The sequence below is a fragment of the Acinonyx jubatus genome, chromosome A1 (genome assembly GCF_027475565.1).
Source record: "Acinonyx jubatus isolate Ajub_Pintada_27869175 chromosome A1, VMU_Ajub_asm_v1.0, whole genome shotgun sequence".
Lineage (NCBI taxonomy): Eukaryota > Metazoa > Chordata > Mammalia > Carnivora > Felidae > Acinonyx > Acinonyx jubatus.
Window position 1 is genome coordinate 182,331,274 of NC_069380.1, and position 14,916 is coordinate 182,346,189.

Genomic DNA, 14,916 nt, shown 5'->3' on the forward strand with positions numbered 1-14,916 from the left:
ACTAACAATTTTACCGAGGAGTACAAATTTTGTACTATAAACAAAATTTTACAATATTTCAAAATCTTGTTTATTTCACCTTTTGTATAGAATTTTAAATTTGTTTTACTTTCTTGTAAGTTTGTAAAATATTCATTTTATGAACATATGAATAGCATATGAACAAAAATAAAAACATATTAATGTATACACAAATTAGTACTGATGATTTGCATAATCAAAACAACATGCCTTACTGAAAAGGCTGCCAATGAAGCTTTTTGAAGAGAGAGGTAATACTCTATACTGGACTCTATGGACATTAGTATGCTAGCAGAGATTAGGGATGAGAAACTAAAAAGTCAAAAACTATTGCAATGATCTCAAGAAGTGAGGCCTGAAATAAGAGTCACGTGGTGATCCATAAAGGAATAATGAGTTATTATAGGCATTGTGATAGGCAGAATAGTGCCCCCCCCACAAAAAAGTATCTATATCCTAATTCCCAGTACTATATACCTTGGTGAATATATTATGTTAAATGGCCAGAGAGAATTAACATGGCAGAGGAATTAAAGTTGCTAACCAGATGACCTTAAAAATAAACAGCTTAATATGGATTATCTTGATGGGCTCAATATAATCATAAGGGCTCTTAAACGTGGAAGAGGGAGGAAGAATCTGTGGCAATGTGAGCAATGTGAAAAAGACACAATCATGTACTGCTGGCTCTGAGATAGAAGGGGCCATGAATCAAGAAATGCAGGAAGCGTCTAGGAGATGGAGAAGCAAGAAAATGGATTTTTCCTTTATGAGCCTCAAGAAGAAATGTAGCACTGCCAACATCTTGCTTTTATCCCAGTGAGATGAATTTCAGGCTACTGACCTCTAGAACTATAAAATAATAAATATGTGTTGCTTTAAGCCACCAAGTCCATAGTAATTTGTTACAGCAACAACAGGAAACTAATAGAGGTATTATGGAAGAAACATGATGCACAGTAATTAGAGGAAAAACTGAAAAGCTGAAGATGAGGCGATGTTTAAAGTTCAGGAGACTCCAAGAGTGGAGTGAAGTTAACAATTACGGAATCAAAGATGAAAGGAGAAAAAAACAGATGTAGGGAGTAACCTAAAAATAATACTGTAAAGCCATCAAGTGTTCTAGTTTTATCTTGAGACATATGAATCAGTTATAATAAAGAAACCATCCCCCAATTAAGTGAAATTTTCAATCAACAATGTCATATTAAACTTTTACAATTAGATATTTAACTATTACAATTGGGAAAGATGTAAAATAAAGCATCTGCTTGACGAGTGATCAAATGCTACCCTACACAGAAGCCTATGCTAAATATACAATCTCAGTATCAAGAAAAAAAAAAACACAATACTAATATCTTCTCATTGTCCTTGTCTTTGGCCTCTTTTTTCTCCTACTTTTAATGTGTTGTATTCCTATAAATAACAAGGTGCTTCTGCACCTAAATTTAATGCAGTCACATCACAATACTGCTTTGGAATAGAAACAAGAAATTAACAAGAAGGTTAAAATGAGTTAGTCTAGTAAATGTACAAACAGATGCCTCTTTTCTGCTTTTTTTTAATGTTTGTTTATTTTTGAGAGAGCACAAGTGGGAGGAGGAGCAGAAAGAGAGGGAGAGAGAGGATCCTGAGCAGGCTCTGAGCTGACAGCAGTGAGCTGATGTGTGGCTTGAACTCAGGAACTATGAGATCATGACCTGAGCCGAAGTCAGATGTTCAACCAACTGAGCCACCCAGACACCCATTTTTTCCTGCTTTTCATGTCACATTCTTTGAGCTACTCGCTGAAACTACTTGACTGATTGGACAATTAGTTAAGAATGGATGCTACTGGAACCCAAAAAGCAAGTGCAATTTTGGATTAGATAACAGGGCAACACACAGGGTTTTTAGGTGCTGACATAACACTTGCTGTTGACTGGATACAGACCTAAAGGGCGAACTGAAGGAAAGAATCACTATAATGTGGAGCTCTCCATTTTAATTTTTGGCTGGAAAATTTGGGTAGTGTTCAATTCAAAAATTCTCCACATGCTAGTGGTTTGGCAAGATGCTACAAGAACATTTCAAAGTATACACCTCTGACCCTGCAATCCTATTTCTAGTACTTTACACTGAAGAACAGGGGGCGGGGTGGATATGTGTATTATCAGAATAATTCTACAAATGTTCATTCAATTTGGTCTTTCCATATTTCCACCACCTTCCCCAAGTTTTAAGCAATGGCCAGGCTGTTGTTTGCTTCTTTATCTCAGGGCAAAAAGCAAAAGAAGCCCAAGTCTGGAGTTCTTTCTATAAACGGTAGATTCATAGAAGATATGATGCTAGGTATAGGAAGGAAGAGAGAAAAGGAAATTAAAGGGCAAAGAAATAAGAGAAGTTTTTTCAGACCAAAATAAGAAGTGAGCATTGCAAGTCTTTATTCGCTATATATGCATCTCAGTTCGTAACCACCCAAGGAACTCAGAATGGATCTCCAACTCAGTTCTGCCACTGACATGATGGGTAACCTTAGTTAAATTCTGTTCCAGGTGCTGGAAATACAACAGTGAAGAAGACAGATAAGCCCCATCCCTGTGGAAGACAAAACAAAATAAGTAACTTCTGCCCTGACAATGATGTTATCGAAAACCAGGAGAAAAATTAGTCCAAAGAAAATTAAAAAAAAAAAAAAAAAAAAAAAGACTTCAACAGGGGTACCTGGGTGGCTCAGTCAGTTAAGTGTCCTACCTCGGCTCGGATCACAATCTTGTGGTTCATGAGTTTGAGCCCCGTGTTAGGCTCTGTGCTGACAGCTCAGAGCCTGGAACCTGCTTTAGATTCTGTGTCCCCCCCCCCTCCGCTTCTCTCTGCCACTCCCCTGCTCACACTCTGTGTGTGTCTCTCTCTCAAAAATAAATAAACATTAAAAAAAACTTTTTAAAAACCTCAACAATGACACAGATAAATGCAACTAGCAGACACGTACATTGAATCGGCTAATATAACTATGTTCAAGTATTTATAGGAAACTACAAACATAATGAGAGAAATAGATGACATAAAACCCAAGTGGAACTTCTAAACATAAAAACAAAATATCTGAAATCAAAAATTTCCTGGGAGGGGCGCCTGGGTGGCTCAGTTGGCTGTGCATACGACTTCGGCCCAGGTCATGATCTCAGTTTATGGTTTCAAGCCCTGCATCAGGCTTTGTGCTGACAGCTCAGAGCCTGGAGCCTGCTTTGAATTCTGTGTCTCCCTCACTCTCTACCCTTTCCCTACTCACGCTCTGTCTCTCAAACATAAAATAAACATTGAAAAAAATTTTTTTTTTAATTCCTGCGAAATGTTAATAACAGACTGCATTCTGCAAAAGAATAGATCAGGGAATCTGAAAACAGCAATAAAATGTGTCAAAATAAAGCACAAAGAGAAAAAAGAGCACACACACCCAAAAAACCAAAAAATCAAAACAAACAGAAAAAAAAAACCCTAAGCCACAATATACTGTAGGAAAATAATAAGCAGAAGAACCGTCACAGGGACAGAAAAAGCATCTGAAGAAATAACAGTATTTTTCCAAATTTGATGAAAACTTTCAACCCACAGATCCAAAAAGATCAACAAACTCAAGTAGCATAAATACAAAGAATACCACATCAACACAGATAATAATCAAATTGCTTTCAAGGAGAAATAAAACAGTGATAAAGAGAAAATTTTAAAAGCAGCCAGAGAAAAAAAAATATAAAAGACTTCTCAGCCGAAACTATGCAAGCAGAAAGACAATGGAATGGCATCTTTAGAGAAAAATAAAGAATATCATCATTTGGAAAATCCCTAATAATAGATGCAGGCAATATCTAAATCGCTAACATCACAAAAGGCCAACAACTTGTGCTATTTACCTCCTGATGGAAGTACACAAACCACCTACTAATTTTTGCCAGTAAATAAGAACTTGAATCAGATCAAACCTCTCGATGCAAAATAAGTTTATAAGAAATACAAGGGACAGAGAATCATATTAAATGAAGCTTAATGGTTGCAATCAGCACAATCCAGAATGAGGGAAATACTACAAAACAATACATTTCCTCAGCCAAATAAACTTCAAGAAAATTAAAAGACTTAAAAGACATATCAACCAAATTAAATGTGTGGATTTTATTTGTATTCTGATTTTAACAGATTCACTATAATCAAAAAAATTGCACGAACTGAATGATATTATGGAATCAGAGATTCATACTAAAGTATCCCTGGTATACGCAAATTTGTCTGGGGAGGGGGTAAAGAGGATATACAGGTATAAATGAAACCACAGTGGCCATTAGTTGATGCTTACTGGGTGGAATGGTACACAGAAGTTCATTATTCTCTACTTTTATTTGCAAACGTATGGAATAAAAAAATTAAGAAAATGAAAGAAAAGAAATGCAATGTTTTCACATATCTAAGCTTACAGAGTAACATCAGTATTCTCTCTATGTACAGACATGTTACTGGTAGTATTACAGAATTGAAATGGATACAGGGGTAAGGATATAAAAACTGTATGCAGCATGATCCCAATTTAATATTTAAATATATAGGACTATTTATATATGCCTATAAATGAGAGGGAGAGAAGAGATAGGGGAACAGAATGTCAAAATGTTAGTTGTAATTATTTCTAAGCTGCAGAATTATGAATGATTTATTTCATTAAAATTTTGTTTTCCAAAGTTTCTATGTAATTTATTACTATAATTAGAAAAAGTATAGACAAAACAATGTATCCAAAATCAAACTCATTTAAGAGTTTGATTAAAAATACTGTCTGCCCTTTAACTTTGGAGTTCATGAAAAAAGGGATAATACACAAATAGTGAGTCACAATATCTATGGGTCTGCTATGGTGTCTTCTCCAGGCAGCTTTAGTTCTTTCTTTCTCAGTCTTCTGAAAACAAATTGCACATCTTTTTTTTTTTTAATATTTATTTATTCTTGAGAGAGAAAGAGGTCTGATGAATGCGAGCAGGGGAGGGACAGAGAAAGAGGGAGGGAGATATAGAATCCCAAGCAGTCTCCAGGCTCTAAGCCGTCAGCACAGAGCCCAACGCGGGCCCGAACCCACAAACCGTGAGATCATGACCTGAGCCGAAGTCAGATGTTTATCTGACTGAGCCACCCAGGCACCCCGCACATCTCTTTTTTTAATACTTCTCATTATAATTTTTAAGTGCCCTTCTTTCTTCTCGTAGGGACCACAGACCACATCTTACTCATCTTGGTATCTCAGCACAGACACACAGAAGATATTGACAAAGTACATGCTAGATGAATGAATTACTAATGTGCTCTTTTTGAAAATAATAGCATGAAATTAACAGAAACTAGGGAAAACAGGAAAAGAAAAGGAATTCTCCTTATATCATAAGATCCTTTAATGAGATCTACTAATCAATTGTGTTTTCCTTTAAGTAGATATGTATTAAGCTTCAATCTTGTGCTAGGTAGTTGGAAAAAGACAAAAAAAAAACCAATTATCTTCCCTCATGAAGATTAAAATCACATAAAATAGAGAATCATAAATAACTGTATTAACAAGATCATAGGAGAAAAGAGGCATGAATAATACCAAGAATCTATGATAGAGGAGGAGAAAATATAAATATAAACATCCTTTAGAGAATAACAGGGAAAGTTCTATGGAAAAGATAACAGTGATACTGTCTAAAAAGATGGTTGGGAAAAAAAAACATGTGGATAAAGAATAGCATGAGTAAAAGAAGGAGACAGATGTATACTTTATCAGTAAAAATGAAGAAGGCAGAACTTGAATGGAACAGAGATGCTTTTGATTACTATAATTAGTAATTAAAATCCAACAACTGGCCATATAGTCACTAATTCTTCCAGTAAATATTTATTAAAAGATCCTGGCATCAGGCACCTTCCTAGACATCAGTTCACCACCTTTATGGTCTGACCTCTACTCACCTTTCCACCTCAAATGTTTCCTTTCCCAACCATACATGCCATGTCTTAGCCTTCCACCCTTCTTCCTTCCTCACTATTGTCCTCTCGCCACCTACTTTTCATCTTTATCCAACTCATCCAAAAAACTCCCCTTGGAAGTCACTTTTTCAGGTAAATTAACACCTCCTGCCACCTGACATGCTCTGGGTGGGTACCCCTCCCAACCACCACCGTCATCATGACCATCACCACCAGCACCACAGCACCACCACTCTTACTATGTATCACAATTAGACACTAATCAAGAGCAGCATTCCCTTCTGACATCAGTGATTAATGCTTGTTGTAACTATAATAGATCAACTAAAAGTTAATGATAAGTTGACAGTCAAGAGAACAATGGTATTAATGGCAAATGGGTTCGTTAAGGAAATTTGGTAGATGGAGCCTCAACTATAAGACACTTATAGCTCAACTTGCTGTGATGGCAGCAAAAAAAAAAAAAAAAATGCAGAGGCAGAACAACATATTGTGTGAGGTTTCTTTATTTCCTCTTTTCTTTCTTCTATTTGTAGAAATGGGTAGGGGAGGGAAAGTATCTGTAAGCATCCCATCATGACTGAAAGTTTTTTCAGAACACCCACCCATAACAAATCTCAACAGACTTGGAAACAATTTCTCCAGGCCAATCAGGTCATCAGCAAAGTATCCTAATGGCATTTTGTTCTTTCCTTCACAAAAGGAGCCAGAATATCTGCCTCATTTTCTCCAAACTACTTACATCTCAGCTGGTGTCAGATTATTTCTTGCTCTCATGCTTGGCTGCCTCCATGTTGTTGACTTAATAAATCAAACTTACCCAAATGTCCCCAAATGTGGCCTTAAAAAAAATCTGATTTTTTTAAACATAAGCACACACTCGCCATTTGTGTAGACTCCTTGCACTTCTATAGCTAAGTAGACATTCCCATTCCCTCACAATGTCTCTTATTAGTTCTCTCTGGTTTTATTAAAACCTTTTCTCTTTCATTAAAATAAAAAGCCTCTGAAAAACTACAGTTACAGATTTTCTGCAACCCACAATTTATGGCTGCTACTTGCAACCTTCAAAAGCTTTTAAAAATAGTATCGGCTCTATTATTCTATATTATGGTAATTGTAGTAAAGATTTAAGAGGCACTTTAAGACTTTTTAGCTCTACAGTATATTTCTGTTCCAATTTCTTGCTTAGGCATTTGGGAAAGAAACCTTATTTAAAAGCTTTACCCTCTGCCCTCTGATATACAGCTTCCCTCTTAACTACAGTAACTAGACCTCACCACACAATTAGGGAAGCTGGGTCTCCAATTAGAGCTCAGCAAAATGTGGGGCAAAGCACATCTTTCCAGAAGCCCATTCCATTTATATGCACCTGACAATAATCAAAATTTTTCTCCTATGCTACAGACCTTTGACCCCTTTGTTATGCTTCACATCCCCTTGTTAACTCCCTACCCCTCCTTTGCTCCCACAGGAAATCAGCAAAGATAATCACAAGATTAAATAACTCCAATGCCATTGCTAAAATGTTCAAAGCCATTAATATAACAAACGCCCAAGTGGCCACAGGGATTTATGTAGTATTGAAATTAAACTGACCTCACACTATCTTCGACATAGATCTGTTCTTTCTAGTTAACCTGTGTTTTTTCCTCTTGTTACCTAATCTAGGATGGTTACAATTCAAAACAACCAAGGAAAAAGCTAATGGAATTTCCAGAACTGTGAGCATGCACAAAAATCCCAATCTAAAGGTTGCCCTGGCATTGTTCTTTGTATTCAGTGCACCAAAGGGTATGAGCATTTTAAACATAATTCCCTCCATGCACCACATTGCTAATGCATTTTACTTGGGCACACACCATATGGAAAAACCACACATTCCCTGCTCCTTCCCTCCCTCCTTTAGGATTTCAGTTAGCATCTGGACAGCACAAATCTCTAACAGTCCCCAACTCTGCAAAGGACAGAGCCAAGTCCCAGACTTTCCTTGTTCTGACAAGAACCCTCCTACTGCAGAGTCACAATCTTTTATTGTGTCAACAGTTATCAGCTGGGGAGCTTTTCATATGAACTTCCTCACCGAGCACATTTTCCCCCAACTGCCAGCTTTCTTCCCAAGCAAAGGATAGCTCTATTCTATACCCACAGTAAATAAACTTAAGTGTTTCCGCTTTGTTTTGCCTTGTTCCAAGATTCCATGTAAATTTCAGAATAGTGAAACATACAGTGATTTCTACACACTGGTATTTTATGATTTTAATTTGCTCAAAAGCTCTGAATTTCATTATATTTTCCCATTTGGTGCATGGGATTTTTACAGTTAACAGATGTTCACTTAATAGAGCCTCCTAGTGAGCAAATCAGTTTTTTCCCTCTGGTATTCATGTAACTTTCTAGTCTTGCAGTAGCTGTTTCTGGTGCCTGCCAAGTTATCTGGCAGTGGAAGCTCAAATCAAAAAGTGCAACAGCTCTTTGGAAATGTGTGTTCTCGTTTCTTCGGTCCCACTCATTCCAATTTAACTCCTTTCTCATTAACACCATGTGAGAAAGCCCGCAGGGGAAAACACCAGTATCCTACACCAGATAGGTTTCAAAGATGTTCTGCACCCACGTAAATATTTTTTAGCCTACAGCCACTGCAAATGCCAAAATTTTAACACATCCAAAATACTAGAGGAAGAGTTTTCAAAAAAACAAAAAAATTCCAAAACTATCCTAGGCCAATCTCCCAACTTAGGACTTTTTTCAGAGTTTTTTACTCAAATGTATCTCAGGACATTTAAATAAATCACAAAACCAAAGGAAGATCCCTATCCCAGGAATCTGAGCATGTCTGCTTATACAAGAGTCCCCGCTAATCCATGGAAGATATGTTCCAAGACCCATGTTGAATGCCTGAAACCACAAATAGTACAGGACCCTATATATACCATTCCTTCCTACATAAACATACCTATGATAAAGTTTAATTTATAAATTAAGGAACAAGAGATTAACAACAATAACAACACAGAACAATTATAATATATTGTAATAAAAGTTACGTGAATATAGTCTCTCTCTCAAAATATCTTATTTTACTATTGTGATGATGTGAGATGACAAGATGCCCACATGCTGAAATGTAGTGAGCTATACTACTGACCCCCTGACAATACATCAGAAAGGATCATCTGCTTCCACACCAGATCACAGTTGACCATGAATAACTGAAACCACATAAAGAGAAACCATAGATGAGGAGTGATGACTGTAGTTTCTTACTTAACTAGGAAAGGTTCTGTGGGTATCTGCAAAGGCTGTTATCATGGGTCTCTTCGGTTACAAACACAACCTAAAAGTCTGAATATCCAATGACCCATCAAGACGCCCATTTGATTCAGGACACAAACAAGGATCTCTCTCTCTTGAAACTGCATTTGGAAGCCCAAATTAACCAATAAGTAGCAGCAGTACATGACAAGTTTCTTTACAAAGAAATCAAAGAACCCAACTTGCTGGAAATTCTCATGGTTATTTCTTGTCACCACTCGTAAGATTAGGGCTTGTGACAAGTGAAGGATTAAAAAAAGGGTATGAGAGGAATTGGGGAATATCAAATATTTTTCTTTGTCTCCTCATTGATATTTTGTTTGTTTGTTTGTTTGTTTAGAGACCGAAAGAGAGAAAGAGAGAAAGAGAGAGAGAGAGAGAGAGAGGTCAGGGGAGAGGGGCAGAGAGAGGGAGATAAAGAATCCTAAGTAGGCTCCACACTCAGCACAGAGCCCAACTCAGGCTTGATCCCATGACCCTGGGATCATGACCTGAGTCAAAATCAAGGGTCAGACATGCAAGTGACTGAACCACCCAAGCACTCCTGATTGATGATTTTTAAACATCTGCAATGGACTTGCTCCTCCTTGGCTCCTGTCAAGAGCTGTCTGGCTTTCTAACATGAAATTCTCCAATGCCCTTATCTAGAATGTTTGTACCCTGACCAACTCTCAAGTCCAGCTGTGCTTCTGGGTTAGTCATCCTTCAGGACTCAGGTAAATGTCTCATTCATAAAGTTCTCCCTGATCTATACCATTTATCCTCATCTGATTATTTTTTGTTTTTGTTGCTGAGAAATCCTTTATTTTCCAAATGTCTTATTGAACAGGTAGGTAAGCTGATGCCTTAGGACTTAAGGTAGTCAACTATTATCTCTCATAGATGGCTAAACTCAGGCAGAAATTAAAGCCAGTGTCCAGACTCCCACCTGAAGCACTTTCTACAATCTCAGTTTTAACCTCCTTTATCTTAATTCTTTTGTTTACCTTCCTTACTCTCACGGTATCCCTAAGCATTTTGAGGCCTACTGAGCACCTCTTATATGCTAGGTGCTTTAAATGCTTTCTTAATCCTAGGAATGCTAAAAAGTGGATTTATCAGTCACAGTCTAGTTAGGAAAACAGAAACCATAAAAATGTTTCAAACCAAGTCTATCTGAAATGGGTAATCATTACAAAGGTGATTAGAAAGTTGCAAAGCCTAACAGGGATGTTAAGGCTACCAAGAATTTAGCCAAAATGGGAAGCTGTTACCTCACAGATGGAGGGACAAGGAAGAAGGCATGCCACCGGAGCCTATGGCTCAACACTAGTGATGGAAGTTGAAGCCATCATTGACTTGCCAGGTGGGAGCTGAAGCCCTGGAAGAGAAGCAGCAGCTACTAGATGGGCTCCAGAAAGCAGAAAGAGGTGGAAACACTCTAACTTCTCCCTTCCTCCACACCTCTGCTCTCCCACCCATGCTTCTCACTGGCTAATCCCAGAACAAGCCAGCTAAGAGGGAGCTTGCAGGGGTCAGTCCACACTGTGATGCAGGACAGGGCAGTGGAAGGCTGAAATGACTCTGAGAGTTTTACAGGCAAATGTCGGGAACTGTAAGTCCCTCAACCCCACTTAGTTCAGAAGACTCAGGCTGGCAGTTGAGGATACTTATCCAAAGTTAGATATCTAATAAGTGATGGATTCTACATTCCAACTCCAAAACTATGACGCTGATTCCAATGGCCATAATCTCTCAATGTCTTGCCTTCACCCTCACACATGAATGTGCAGTAGGTGTTTGACGTACAACCAATGAGTTAGATGTAATGTTAAATAAGCAGCCTAGTTCTGTTCACATGTGAAGGTCTCCCTACAGAAGTCGCTGGAGGCTGTTGATTCTGTTTAGGTTTAGGAAAAGTTCTACTTATTTCCCATTTGTTGAAAAGAGAGATGCTGTTATGGACTCCCCAAATCATGAGCTTTCATGGAAGATGGTTTCAGAGCCAGTCATAAGTGGCTCATGTCTTAAATGATAGTGGATACAGGTGTATTAATGAGATTTTGCAATTAGAATGAGCTGTACACAAGCCTTTGCTTTGTCACTCACAGGCTGTGTGACCCTGGGCAGGTAACTTTCTCTCTCTGGGCATCAGTTTTGCAATGAGTGAAAGGAAAATAATAAAATCTACCATACACGGTTGTTAAGAGGACCATATTAGATCAATTACATAAAAGAGATATTATGGTGTTTACCCAGTTCAAGCACTCAATAAAGATTAGGAAGGATAACAATAATACAGGTTATGAAAAACATTCCCCATGGACGAATACAGCTTTACACATATAGACTAAAGAGCAAAGCCTCTCTTGAGTACTCCTGCAAAAACTCATGGTTCTACGGTGATTAAAGAATAAGTTGGCAGTAACAAACCAGCAACACTGGTCATCAGCAAATCCTGGGGTCTGTGCTACTACTGTGAGAGCATTTAAATGGTATTTTGGGGTCTTAATTGGCAAAAAGTCAGTAACCCAAGAATTATAAAGAATTAATTTATCTGCATCCAGCTAATCAATATTCACTCAGCATGCTTCAGCTCCTAGCATCTCAGAGGAACTAAATAAATTGTCAGTCAGCAGCAGCACAATTTTATTGTGGTGGCGGCGGTATTTTTTTTTTCCTTTTGCTAAATTATTCACCTTCTCAAAAAGCAATTTGATAAATATTTATTTCTTCATAATACATTCTAACAACTGCTGATTTGTGACCCTTGCTGTGGACTGAATTTAAATTGGGGAGGAGGTAAGGACTCTATGAATATGCCAAGACAGAGCCACAGACAAGGAACTGTTTCCTTCACGCTCTCAGAGAGCACACTGGCCTCCCATGGCATGAGGGCACTAATTGAATTTAAGAGAGTAATAAGTGAGAAGCACACACAAACACAAACAAGCACATTCTGCGTGCTTGCCAGGATATTCTGTGGTACAGCTCAAGCGCGCAGCCCTGCAGCCAAGCCAAGACGGAGACTGGGGATTATGATGAAAAGTGGTCTAGGTGACAAGGAGACAGGAGAAACATGGGGAAGGCAGAATTCCGAGTGTTTTCTGACCAGAAGACCATATCTAAACAACAAGAGAACATATACAAGGTTATTTTCTCCTTGCTGCTTCTTCTGAACCATCTCCACTACCCCCTCCACTACTATTGATTATTGCCCAGTTTGAGAAAAAGTCAATGCTTCTTGCAGGTAGCTGGGAAGAAAGGTGGTCCACTCAAGGGACCCTTCTAGTTCTTCCCTATCATCTTGGTACTCTTGATGGCAAATGACTGAGGGTTTTTACAGTCTTTTCTCCAAACATTTAAGAGGATTTAAATTAAGAAGAACTGAAACTCAATGTGCCAGGAGCAGCAGGACTGAGCGTGATTTTCCTTCACATGGGAAAAGTACAGAAGTGAACACATGTTCCTTGGCACTTGTCCCTGCTATGTAATCATGAGACAGAAATTCCCTCTCAGTGAAGGCCCACCACACACCTTGACTTTTGTCCTGCCTACAGCATGAGGCAGACTGCTCAGATTTAGTTTGGTTGGGACCACAAACTTCTTTATCACTCACTCACATTTCCATTTTCAAATTTTCTGACATAGAAAATTCTGGGAAAAGACCCACACCAAATTCTTTACTGTAGCTGTTCTGAGCATTAAGACTGTTTTTCCCCCAAATGCCATGTTTTACACATAGTACTTATAGAATACCACAGCAGAATTTATTCCTAAGTGAGGCAAGTTCCCAAGTTGTTGTATTCAGGGTCACTACAGTTTTAGTGCCAACCTCTGAGCATTTGGTGGCTCATCCTTTAGATTAGGGGTGTAAACTCAAACACCTACAGAGGTCAGGAAAAATAGTGAGTGAAGCCAGCCAGTTCAGGGAGTACAAAGCAAGAGTGGCGACTGTAGAAAACTTAAGAGCTTAAGCACATCAGGGCATCCATAGGGGCAATCGCTACTGAGCTCCAGAAAACTGTCTTCATGGGGAAATGAAGTCTCAGCATTGCCAGTTCTTCTAATTCTGCCAAATAATTGCCAGGTTCTTCTAATTCTTGGCAAGAAATCCAATAAAAATACAACATGGTGTGTGCCAAGATGTATAGCTGTAGTTTGTGACAGGGAACCATTATTATCCCCTTCCAAAATCCACAACACTTTGTATTAGGCTGCATTAGGTTGCAGTAGGAAATTAACCAAATGCCTAGTGGCTCAACACAACAGATTATTTCATGCTCACATAACCATCCATGGCAGTTCCAAGTCAGTTGGGATGGATGGGGACTGAGGGTGTGGGGAGGGACAAGGGAGGTCACACTCGATACATTCATTCAGAAAATCAAGGCGAGTGGCTCTGACATCTTCAGTATGTAACTTTCAAGGTCACCCTGCGAGTTACTCCATCCTAGTCAAATATTAGTTCCTCTCTCCTTTTGCTTGTACATGAAGGCAAGGGGACCAGAGGTGAAAGAAAAGAGCAAAAGATGAAACCTGACTTTCTTCTAACATAACATGTTCCATTAAGGACCTGGGGGTTTTATTCTGTAAGAATTTACAGAAAAGCTAGCATCTTTTATCAGTGTTCTGGGGTTTTTTTAAGTGACAGATCCAATATTTTATGATATTTGAAAGTTTGTCAAGGCATACATATACCATTCGCCACTTTCAGGAAAAAAAAAAAGAAAAAGAAAAGCGATTGCCAACAGTGATTGGCAATAATGGGTATTATCTCATGAACATTACAGAACACTAGAGCTGCAAGCATACTTACAGCCCCCTCAATCTAAAGACAAGTGTTTGTCAATGGTCACACAACTCATTTAAGGCACATATACAATTAGAAAAATCCCAAATCATCATTTCTTCTACTACTTTATATATTGCCCAATCTACAATCTAAATTACTTTTCCATAGTTTAAAGGATTACTATTGTAAGATGGTCCATTTTTTTATAGATTTCAAAATCCAAAATAAAATAAAAGAGTAAGGGGAATGTGATGAACATGTGTCATTTTTTGCCTTCCCAATACCCTTTCTCTCTTCTGGCAACACACTCTCATTTTCCTTTAAGGAACTAGCCATCTCCCCTTCGGAACGTTTGTTTGACCCCATCCATTTCCCCGGCTACAGAAATAGGCAGATGTCCCAGACCTAGCCAATCAAAGCATTCCTACTGTGGCTAGGATGTCTGATTCAGGGATAAACACATGTTCCAAGAAAGCAAACAGACTCAGTACAGGGACTTCTGTTAGATTTCTTGGGAAGAAAAACAAGATTTCTGCTGGATTTAAAGATTAACAAGAGGATGTAAGCCAGGAGCTAATGGAGCCTATAGAGCAGAAAAGCCCGCCTAATCATGAAGCCAACAGAGAGGAAAACAGAATTACCTGATGGAAACAAAGTCCAACATCATTTGAAGCTCTGGCTTAGTTGTATAATACGGCAATCTGCCCCCCACACCTAACTTTTTTACTGTTTTGCTTAAGTCAACTTGGGCTCAGTGATAAAAAAAAGTCCGCTAACAGAAAAAAAAAAAAGTATTACAGAAAAACAGACACCAC